The sequence below is a fragment of the Callorhinus ursinus genome, unplaced genomic scaffold, assembly GCF_003265705.2.
Source record: "Callorhinus ursinus isolate GAN/ISIS: 27379988/994484 unplaced genomic scaffold, GSC_fseal_2.0 scaffold7, whole genome shotgun sequence".
NCBI classification, from domain to species: domain Eukaryota; kingdom Metazoa; phylum Chordata; class Mammalia; order Carnivora; family Otariidae; genus Callorhinus; species Callorhinus ursinus.
The window spans coordinates 45,244,631-45,257,003 of record NW_027397069.1 but is presented as its reverse complement, the minus strand read 5'-3'; positions in this window follow the sequence as shown (position 1 = coordinate 45,257,003).

The following is a 12,373-nucleotide window of genomic DNA, read 5'->3' as shown; positions in this document are numbered from 1 at the left end:
CATCCTCGCCAACATCTGTCGTTTCCTGACTTGTTAATTTTAGCCATTCTGACTGGTATGAGGTGGTATCTCATTGAGGTTTTGATTTGGATTTCCCTGATGCCAGGTGATGTTGAGCACTTTTTCATGTGTCTGTTGGCCATTTGGATGTCTTCTTTGGAAAAATGTCTGTTCATGTCTTCTGCCCATTTCTTGATTGGATTATTTCTTCTTTGGGTGTTGAGTTTCATAAGTTCTTTATAGATTTTGGATATTAGCCCTTTACCTGATATGTCATTTGCAAATATCTTCTCCCATTTATGATTTTATTTATTTGGGTCATTTCTCTTTGCTTTTGATAAGTTGGCCAGGGGTTTATCAATCTTGTTAATTCTTTCAAAGAACCAGAGCCTAGTTTCGTTGATCTGTTCTACTGTTCTTCTGGTTTCTATTTCATTGATTTCTACTCTGATCGTTATTATCTCCTGCTGGGTTTAGGCTTTATTTGCTGTTCTTTCTCCAGCTCCTGTAGATGTAGGGTTAGGTTGTGTATTTGAGACCTTTCTTGTTTCTTGAGAAAGGCTTGTATTGCTATATACTTTCCTCTTAGGACTGCCTTTGCTGCATCCCAAAGATTTTGAACAGTTGTGTTTTCATTTTCATTGGTTTCCATGAATTTTTTAAATTCTTCTTTAATTTCCTCGTTGATCCATTCATTCTTTAGTAGGATGCTTTTTAGCCTCCATGTGTTTGTGTTCTTTCTGACTTTCCTCTTGTGATTGAGTTCTAGTTTCAAAGCATTGTGGTCTGAAAATATCCAGGGAATGATCCCAGTCTTTTGGTACCGGTTGAGATCTGATGTGTGACTTAGGATGTGATCTATTCTGGAGAATGTTCCATGGGCACTAGAGAAAAATGTGTATTCTGTTGCTTTGGGATGGAATGTTCTGAATATAGCTGTGAAGTCCATTTGGTCCAGTGTGTCAATTTAAAGTCTTTATTTCCTTCTTGATCTTTTGCTTGGCGATCTGTCCATTTCAGTTAGGGAGTTATTAAAGTCCCCTACTATTACTGTATTGTTGTTGATGTGTTTCTTTGATTTTGTTATTAATATATAATTGGCTGTTCCCATGTTAGAGGCCTAGATATTTACAATTGTTAGATCTTCTTGTTGGATAGACCCTTTAAGTAAGATATAGTGTCCTTCCTCATCTTTTATTATAGTCTTTGGTTTAAAATGTAATTTGTCTGATATAAGGATTGCCACCCCAGCTTTCTTTTGGTGTCCATTAGCATGGTAAATGGTTTTCCACCCCCTCACTTTCAATCTGGAGGTGTCTTTGGGTCTAAAATGAGTCTCTTGCAGATAGGACATTGATGGGTCTTGTTTTTTTATCCAATCTGATAGCCTGTGTCTTTTGATTGGGGCATTTAGCCCATTTACATTCAGGGTAACTATTGAAAGATATGAATTTAGTGCCATTGTATTCCCTGTAAGATGACTGTTACTGTATATTGTCTGTGTTCCTTTCTGGTCTATGTTACTTTTAGGCTCTCTCTTTGCTTAGAGGACCCCTTTCAATATTTCTTGTAGAGCTGGTTTTGTGTTTGCAAATTCCTTTAGTTTTTGTTTGTCCTGGAAGCTTTTTATCTCTCCTTCTATTTTCAATGAGAGCCTAGCTGGATATATATTCTTGGCTGCATATTTTTCTCATTTAGTGCTCTGAATATATCATACCAGTCCTTTCTGGCCTGCCAGGTCTCTGTGGATAGGGCTGCTGCCAATCTAATGTTTCCACCATTGTAGTTTACAGACCTCAGGTTCCAAGCTGCTTTCAGGATTTTCTCTTTTTCTCTGAGACTTGTACGTTTTACTATTAGATGTTGGGGTGTTGACCTATTTTTATTGATTTTGGGGGGGTTCTCTGTGCCTCCTGGATTTTGATGCCTATTTCCTTCCCCAAATTAGGGAAGTTTCCTGCTATAATTTGCTCCAATATACCTTCTACCCCTCTCTCTCTTTCTTCTTCTTCTGGGATCCCAATTATTCTAATATTGTTTCATCTTATGGTATCACTTATCTCTTGAATTCTGCCCTCGTGATTCAGTAGTTGTTTATTTCTCTTTTTCTCAGCTTCTTTATTTTCCATCATTTGGTCTTCTATATCACTAAATCTCTCTTCTGCCTCATTTATCCTAGTAGTGAGAGACTCCATTTTTTATTGCACTTCATTAAAAGCCTTTTTGATTTCAACTTGATGAGGTTTTAGTTCTTTTATTTCTCCAGAAAGGGTTTCTCTAGCATCTTGCATGCTTTTTTCAAGCCCAACTAGTGTCTTTATAATCATCATTCTGAACTCTAGTTCTGACATCTTTCTAATGTCCATATTGATTAGGTCCCTGGCGGTCAATACTGCCTCTTGATCTTTTTTTTGAGGTGATTTTTTCCATCTTGTCATTTTGTCCAGAGGAGAATAGATGAATGAGAGAACAAAATGCTAACAGGGTAACAACGATCTCAGAAAAATATACACTAAACCAATCAGAAGAGATGTGAAACCAGGGGAAAAGATAGGGAAAGAAAGAAAAAAAAAGACTATGATCAAATATGATCAGGCTGGTGAATAGATCAGTGCCACACACTCGATTTTGGGTGTATTTTGGTCTGTTGGATGAAATGGCCTCCCAAAATTTTAAAGAAAGAAAAACTTATATACATACAAAAATAAGGGCAAATATGATGAAGGGATGGAATATGACTGTAAAGATGAAAATTATAAAAGGTTTTATAAAAGGAATTGATAAGAAGTTGGTTGAAAAAAGAAAGAGAAATTAAAAAAAAGGGAGGGGAGAGAATGTGATCAGACAGGAGACTAGAACAAAGCCATACACTAGAGATTTAGGGTATATTTTGGTCTGTTAGAAGAAACTATCCCAAAATTTTAAAGAGAGAACAACTTATATATACACCAAAAATAAGGTTAACTTCTATGGAGAGATAGACTATGACTCTAAAAATGAAAATTAAAAAATATATTTTTTTAAAAAGGGATTGATAAGATGTTGGTTGAAAAAGGGAAAAAGAAAAATTCAAAAAAAATTAAAAGGAAAAAAGAAAATTTAAAAAATTAACTTTGAAAGACTAAAGAATCAAGGGGGGAAAAAAAGCCATGAATTCTATGTGCTGCATTCCCCTAGCGCTGGAGTTCTGCCATTCTCATTGATCGGTAAACTTGGTCTTGGCTGGCTGTTCTTGCTGATCTTCTGGGGGAGGGGCCTGTTGCTGTGGTTCCCAAATGTCTTTTCCAGAGGTGGAATTGCCCTGCCCTTGCCGGTCTGGGCTCAGTAATCTGCTCAGGTTTGCTCTCGGGAGCTTTTGTTCTCTGCAAGCTCTCGGTACAGCTTTGGAGAACGAGGGCGAAAATGGTGGCCTCCCAATCTCCGCCCCAGAGGAGCCAAGAACTCAGGCCCTGCTCCTCAGTGCACCGCCAGAGAAAAGCAGTCAGTCACTCCCGTCTCCCCGGTCTCCGGCCGCACTCCGTGCTCACCCGGCCTGTGACCAAGCATTTCTATCTCTGGCGCACGGCCCCCAGTGGAGTCTCCAAACCCAGCAGATCTCTGCGGTGTGCTCCTGCACCACTCCTCCCAGGGGAGGAAGGGGAGTCTCCCCAGATCTGCCACTTGTTGGGTCCCTGCTGGACAGCAGTGGCCCGACAATGTCGCGGATCACAGTTTATGGCAACCCCAAGCTGAGAGCCCGCGCCTCGGCTCCGTCTCTGCAGCCGGCTTCCCCGCTCCGATACCTGGGAGCTCTGCCGCACTCAGGCACCCCTGGTCTTTCTGTGACCCCGAGGGTCCTGAGACCACACTGTCCCAGCAAGGGTCCCACCCCCCGCTTAGCCACTGGAGCGACGTCCCTCAGTGGAGCTGACTTCTAAAAGTTCCGATTTTGTGCTCCGCGGCTCTATCACTTGCCAAAAGTGATAGATCCCCCGCCATCTATCCTCCTGAATATCGCCTCGGATTCACTTCTCTGCACGTCCTACCTTCCAGAAAGTGGTCGCTTTTCTCATTCAGAGAGTTGCTGCTATTCTTTTCTTCAATCTCCTGTTGGGTTTGTAGGTGTTCAGAATGGTTTGATCCCTATCTAGATGAATTCCTGAGACCAGACGAAATTTAGGTCTCCTACTCCTCCGCCATCTTGCTCCTCCTCCTCCATGATGTGTCCTTTTTAAGGGAATAGAAATTACTACTAAACTGTGGTTGTTGTTCCAATTAAAGTTATCACATCCTTCCTTATAGGATATAGGAACTGAAGAAAAATAAATAATGCATACAAATGCCCTGTTCATATTTATCTCTCTAATCACTTAGGGAGATGTGTCCTTTAGTAAGACAATGACTTTTGTCAGGCAATGGTCAACAGAATTAATCCATCAGTTGAAGTTGTGGGTAGAGTTACATGATGGCCATATTTCTCCCTGAGATACAAAATAAAAGCAGATAAGACACCCTGTCCACGTTGCTAGAGCAATAGCCAGATAGTCTCTGCCAATGCTTTGGTGCTCTCTCTGTAGTTGGTTCCTAATTACAAAGGAGCAATGCCAAGTTGGGGGCTCAGGATTTTCCACCAGTGAAATATTCTCCTGTCACACATAGTGGTGAAAACAGTGTAGATTTTATTAAAAATATATTTTATTGTAAATATTTATTAAATATATTCTGTCTATTGAAATTGAAAGAAAATAAAAGGGCAAATATAATCCTTTTGACAGGTTTATGTCCCTTCGTATCCTGGAATATTGCTTTCATCATAATTAAAAAATTCAAAGTATAACTTTATCTAGAAAATATAGTCACTCCAGCTTTGTCCTAAGAAACAAACACAAATAAGCAGGTAACATAAGCATAAATTAATGTGTATAAACATAGTACATGAATGTTGGAAAACTGAAACTTCCATCCTTCATTCTTCAATGAAAAAAGAAATTCGTGGGTAAAATAAAAGCATTTTGGACATGATGCCACTTGATATCTTTTCCTATAAGAAGGTTTATAATATAATGTAGAGCAAGGAGAAGGCAAATACACTCTAAGGCCAAGTTTATTTGTAGGAAATGGATTAGGTTTTGACAATAAAAGGTAAAGAACTATCTCACATAGATTGGATGTGTATCTTTTAAAAAATATGGCATTGCTTTGCTGTGGCATATATGTTTGATGGATTTCAGATATTGTAGGAGAGGACCAACCACACCAAGTACATCTCTCATTCATCTACACTGTTTTCTTTACCAAAGGTCATGATTTCTTCCCTTTTTCCCCAAATCTATAAGGCTTTGTGATATTTACTTGAATGCTTCTATGAAGAACTGTAAGGTGAATCACACAAAATTGGTTGAATAGAAACAATTCCATGGGTCTCATCTAATATTTGGGCTATTGTCAGACTAAAGTGCAATTTCACTGGAGAGAAACAGGTGAGGAGGAAAATAGGGCAAGGACAAAGGTACCTAACACCTCCTGCCACCAGGGCCATCAGAGAGGCATTTGTTGTTCCCTCACAGTGAGCCACAGAGGTCAACCAGTCTAGAAAAATAGATTGACCCCTCTGGTAAGTGCTGGAGATGAACCATGAGAGACAGAAAAGCAAAGGGTCTGTCATACATGTCATATGTTCTGATCTCATCAAGAATCTCTGAACTTTAATGCAGTGTCCAATAACCTCTAACCATATGTGGGCCAGGCTCTAGATCCTATATATGAGCCAGGGTGTAGCTTTGCCCCCTCGTCCTCACATCCTTTCTGTGATTTATGGCACTAAATTGATAGAAAACTTGGCCTAAGAAGCAAAACTGACACTCAGAATTAAGTGTCAGTCCTGAGGGAGATGGATGTGAGGCAGGCAGCAATGACACCAAGCCTAGAGTTGCTCAGAAAGTGGAAACACCTGGATGTTTCACTGAGAAACTATACTTAGTGCTATTCACATCTATAACACCAGCTACTCTTAAGTGCTCTCAAGAGCTGTCTATCAGGAAGACTAGGTAGGCCATGGAGAAAACTTATACTAACTATTAAAAAAAAAAATGAGGGTCACATTTCTGCTTGAGGGAGAAGAGGCAGCTCTATATTTGATTTGTGTAGTTAGGACTCTAGATACAGACGTCCAGCCTGGGGTCCTGGAATATTAACCAGACCAGAAGTCCTGGATGGGTAATGAGGCAGACAATGCAGTCTTTCACTGATGGTACCTTATTCTGGAAATTTTCAGTATACTTTGAGGTAAGTAGGTCTAACTCTAAGTAGACTTTTCTTTTGTCTTCTCAGGTTCTACTGAACCTCTTCAGTTGGTCCGATGCCAGTCTACCATAGAATGAAAGCCCTCTCATTTCAGATAATTTATTTATGATTAAAATTCTCAGTCTGTGGTTCCTCCAAGATTCTCCATAGTGTCAGCAAACTTAGGCAATGTTCAGGGTCTACTCGCTCAAACGTCTGTAAACGGCAGGCATAGACAGGAAGACTCCTCATAGTTCCCATTTCACAGAATCTTCTACATAATTAGGAAGATGCAATAGATGAACTTTAAATGACCCTCTGGAAATATATTATTTAATTAAACCCTGATTATAAAAAGAAGCACTGTTATATTTGTATCCTCCTGATTTTTCCTAATTCATTTCAGGGAGGGAATTATATATCATTATTCCACTTTAGTTTTGGTGAGAAAGTACTTTCCTCAGGAATGTCCAACATGAAAAGTTCTCATTGGAAATTAATCCATGTTAGATGCATACAACTCCTCTAGCCTTCCTTGTGTCTTCCATCCCTCATTCTCAAGACTGCATTATGACTAAGGATTGTCACTTTTCAACATTTCATAATTACCTGTCATAAGTGCCTATTTAATCAAATTAAAAAATTTGTGTTTATTTACATCAACAGTAAAAACATAGTCAAATAAACACCAGACCAAAGTCTTGATGAAACCCACCAGTGACTTCCACCTGGTGAGGAGGTGTCTGTATTTTTTCATGGACATAGTGATGAAAACATTGATTTGCAAATGGCATCCTATGATAAATTTTAATAAAACTTTTGTTAGATTCTACTTACACATTTCTCAGACACTTTATAAGTCAGGGAGATGTAATAGGAGACATTTAACGACCCTTTTGAAATATATCATTGAATTATACCCTGAAAATCTTTTTATATCATCACCAACTATGTTTATTTATTTTTATTTACAACTAATCTAACTGTAATGACAGGTTCAGAAAGAAAATTATGATGAGGAAGATGAGTTGGATCTCTGTCTCAACAAATTTCTTGATGCTATCAATTAGATTTTCCGCTTCCATACAAATTCTTCTTATCCATCCACAAGGCCTTGAAAAGACTGAAGTAAACTTATTTCAGATAGGAGACATTAGGTTTAGTATATTTTTCTGGTTGATTGCAACACATACCCATTTTAAAATGTACTTTTAAATCATATTGTGTTGGGGAAATATAATTAAAAATAAAATCTTCTCCAAACCCAGAAAGCCTCTCCATAAAGGCAGTAGAGAAAGAGAATACTTTATTAATGAATAAGTATTAAATCAGAATGTAATGTCAAACAGGTAGTCCATTAAGAGATCACAAAGACAGAAGGAATATTTATCCCCTTATATAACCAAAGAGGTATAATTCATTACATACATGTTTTCAAGAAAAACAGTAATAAGTCCTCAAATAAGAGGGGATTTGACAGTACCATTTGTCACACAAGTACATCCTAACTTTATACCTGGTAATTGGGATGACCATCTGTGTTAGTTAATTGACTACTAGAAGAAAAACAAATTTCTCATATCTTTATAGCAGGAGGTAGTTTTCCAACATGGAACAAGACACCTACAAAAATTAAACTACTCTCCCACAGAAACTGGGAAATAGTGACACAATCTCTCTTGATGTTTACATTTCAAAAAGCTGGCTCCTAGGTCTTTTTTTTTTTTAAGATTTTATTTATTCATTTGACAGAGAGATACACAGCAAGAGAGAGAACACAAGCAGGGGGAGTGGGGAAGGGAGAAGCAGGCTTCCCGCTGAGCAGGGAGCCCGATGTGGGGCTCAATCCCAGGACCCTGGGATCATGACCTGAGCCGAAGGCAGATGCTTAACAACTGAGCCACCCAGGCATCCCAGGCTCCTAGGTCTTTGAGGAAAGCATTCCTGGGTCATAAAGCTGACAAAAGGCCTGTCTAGGTTTCTAAAGGTTTACACACATTTCAAAGAAATGAGAAGTACTTAATTACAAGTTTTCTAACTTAAATGCTGTAAGAAAATTGGGGGAGAAGGAATGATCTCTTCCTTTATTTTCACAGTGGAGAATTAAGCCACTTTTAATTTTTTACTTGTCAGTATAGTCATTTCCATGGCATCCCATAATACTCAACCAGGAAAAGGCATAATTTTTTATCAGTTAATTGTAGCTTAGTGTTCCCTTTAAAACTCACTAATTTTCCATTGGTACTACCATGGAGGGTTCCACTGTAAAAATAAACACAAAATAAGCAACAACAAAAAAAAGGAAGGCTGAAAGGCAAACGGGGTAGTCATTCTTTTAAATGAGGCAGCCATAGCATGTTCTGTGAAAGACTTCTCCACAGTGTCATATGCCTGGAATTTTTCCAGTTCCACCACTCAAATACCCTTGTTCACATCATTCAGAGGCTGTCAATGACAGGCTTGATCAGATTATTTCTGACATCTGGCTCTTCGGTTTGGCCATAAATAGATTTTGCCCCCCAAATACACATACATGATTACTTTCCTCTAGTAGAGAAAGACATTGCTCTGACCATCCTAATATCTCAATAAATATCTCTGAAACATTTTCCTTTTCAATTTTCTTGGAAGGCATGATAGATATTTTTACTCTCAGAACACCAGGGGTTAGACTTTCACAGTGGTACAGGCCCATCTCTTAGCACCTGGTTTTCATGTTTCTGACATTTTTCTCTATTATCATTCGTGTATTTTCTTGTGGATTATTGGGGAAAAAAAAGCTCATGTTGCAACCGGGATACAGAAGAAGTAAAGAGGGAAAATTCAAAAGGTCAGTGGAACATTGGGCAAGTGTTTTCATCAGAAAAAAGCAGACAATGGATCCTTTTAGCAAGGCCAGAGCTGTCAGTTTCTTGTGTAAAACATAAAGTAAAAGAATAATACTCTAGAGAAACAAATCTGATGGGAGAGAGAGAATAATAAGAACATACCATTTAAAATGCTCCCTGAGGGAAAAATATAAATACAAGGGTAAAAAAATTGATGTTCAAAGAGCTTTTTATAACTCTTATTTAAAAAGATAAAAGTGAAAAACAATATGTCAACTTCAAGCTTGTTTCTGACAACACTTAAAGAATAAAATACTTAGGAAATATTGAGCCCCAGGACACCTTCCTATGGTGGTCTCATTCACCTTGAAAATGAGGTTAAGTTACCTTGACAACTAGGCCCAGTGTTTCTCCAAAAGAGGTGCTAGAGGGCCCATTGTTTTTTCTCATACCTCAAAGTTTATTTAATTGAATTTTGGAAAACACCTTAAAACTCAAGCAATTTTGCTAGTCCAGTGAAGAAAGTCACAACAGATGCTACATGGTTAATTGTGTTTTCCATGGTTTTAGGAAAAAGTGGAAATATGTTAACAGGAAGATGCTTAAGGTTGCAATTCTTCAAACTAAAGTCTAAATTATTTATTTACTAAAATATTTGAGCATCTGTGTTCCAAAATACATGCATTCTAGTTATATATATATATATATATATATGTACACACACACATATATGTATATATATTTAAACTTATTTATATTTATATTGTCTCCTCATCTCTCTACTATATAGTCACTCCTAAGATTGATTTTAAAAATCTAAGATATAAAAGTACTATCCTTAAAAATTTTATGATTAGGGTTGAAATTATGCAGAAACTTAGATTAGAAAAATGAATAGAAAGACACTGCATTGCTCTGCTGTTGTAAATACTTCAGACTGTTTAGTCTGGCAAAACTATGTGCCAAAGATTTTGTAAACATTCTATTATTTAATCTTTATAACATTTCTGAAACAGAGGCATTGTTTTTTTCTATTTTACAGAAGGAAGAACTGAGGTTCAGTGAGGTTTGTCACATCTAATAAATTCTAAAATAATGTGTGTTGAATCCCCTGCCTCCTCACCAGACTCTTCTTACAGCCTGTCCTCTTGAGAACAATATTTTCCTTTTAGGTCCTCTGTCCCTTCAGGTTGTTCCCATGCCTCCAGGGCTTTCTCAGGGGCCTCGCTTACCTGGACAACTCTCCCAGCCCCAAGACTCCAGACCCCCACCTTTATCAATTCCTAGTCATTTTTCAAACCTGAAGTCAAGTGTAATTTCCTCAAGCAAGACTTCTCTAACCTGCAAGAGAGATTAGACCTCCCTTCCACCTTTCATAGTATGCTATACACTTCTTCAAGTTACTTACCAAAATTTTCAGTAACTCAGTTGATATTTATTTATTTAATGTGTGTTTATTCTGGGCTAGATTGTAAATTCTATGAGGGCAGGGATTGAGTCTGTCCTGCTCACTGCTGTATCCTCATGATGTAGCACAGGGCCTTGTATTAGCTGAAAGAGTAAATAGATGAATAAATAAATAGATAACCTAAAATTCAATTGCAAAGTTCAAAATTTTGACTCCAGATTACATACCTTTAACTGGTAAGCTGGGCTAACTTCTAGAAGAAAACCACTTAGCTCATACAGGTGTTAAGGAGCACAAATCTAATTCTAGGATGAGTTCCAGTTGCTTCTGGGAGATTAAAGCACTAGGAACAAAGCTTTGATTTCAAAATATCATTATGTTAATGATCACCAATATAAACAATTTTTAAATATTTAGTGAGACAAAACTACATGAAATTAGTCAATGCATTGTTGTTACTACAAGAAGGTAAAAGGAGTTTGCATTCAGCATGGTGACAAACACTCTTCCAGCAGAGATTCAATCTCCCATTCAGAAAAACTCTAGATAGCCAAGAAGGGGTCAGATTCTTTAGAATCATCTCTATTTTGTATAGTGCAACAAATGCTTACTGTCTTATATGGTCCTCTTGGAACAAGAAATATATATTGTTCTCAGCACAGAAAGATTAATTGTGACTCTAACCACTCAGGCCAATATGGTTGCTTGTGACTTCCCATGAAAACAATGTGTGGCTATTGGTTGTAGGCTACATCACAATTTAGCATTTATTTGTGTGGATTATTGCCACTGCCATGTATCTGAAGACTAACATTAGAAATAAAATAAGAAAGGAAGACACAGAAGTCTATTTTTTATATATAATAAAGCCAAACATAAAGGTTGATGTAGAGGTTCCTGGCTGGCCCATTTCGTAGAACATGTGACTCTTGATCTTGGACTCATGAGCTCAAGCCCCACGTTGGGCATAGAGATTACTTAAAAAAAAAAATTGATGTAAAGTCCATGGAATAATAATTTCTGGCAGCACAGGGAAGCTTATCTAGAACAAAGGTTTTATCAGTTTCAATTTGGAGGGAAACTTCTCAAAATATCTAGAGCATCAATAGTGTCCACCTAAATGTTTTTAAATGTTAAAATATTTATAATTATTACTAATTTTTATTGCATACTGGTTGTGATAATACTTATAGGGCAAATACATGGCACAAAAGAGTTGTTTTATTTTTTGATTAATGTACATTTACAATATAGTGACATAGCTTATGTGATGTCTATGGCAGTTATCAGCGTAGTCTCACAAATCTAAATTTTCGCTTCCGTATGTTTGTTCTCAGTAATGGGACACTTCCCGCATTTTCTACCTTATGGCAAGTATGATTTTAAATTTTTTTAGTAGAAGGCGCTAGAAAGACACTGCAGGGGGAAAGGAGCTTCTCTTTTCCTGGTTAGGATAAATGGCATTTTGTTTTTTTTCTTGCTCTTGCTACACTGTCAGGCAAAGGGCAGTTGTGTAGGGACATTTGGTGTTGCTTTGCTTCATCTGTGCACCCAGAGCACACAGTTCCTTGGTGACCATGCAGCTCCAGTCCAGAGGTTCTTTTTTTTCTCTTTTTATTTAATATTTCTCCTTGCTTGATATCTGTAAACTAGCTTTAACTCAGGCAATCCAACAAACCTCACTGTTCAAACTAGGTCTGAATGCTATCCTGGCACAGGTTGGAATATATCCTAAGTATGTCCTTCTTTGGTACATTTCCCTAGCTCTAGGAAAAGGTGGAGCAGGCCTTTAGAACATATTCTTTTCATCTTTATAGTTATGATTTTATCATAGCTTAATAATTCTTAATATTAAACTTCCCCTATTTAAATTACT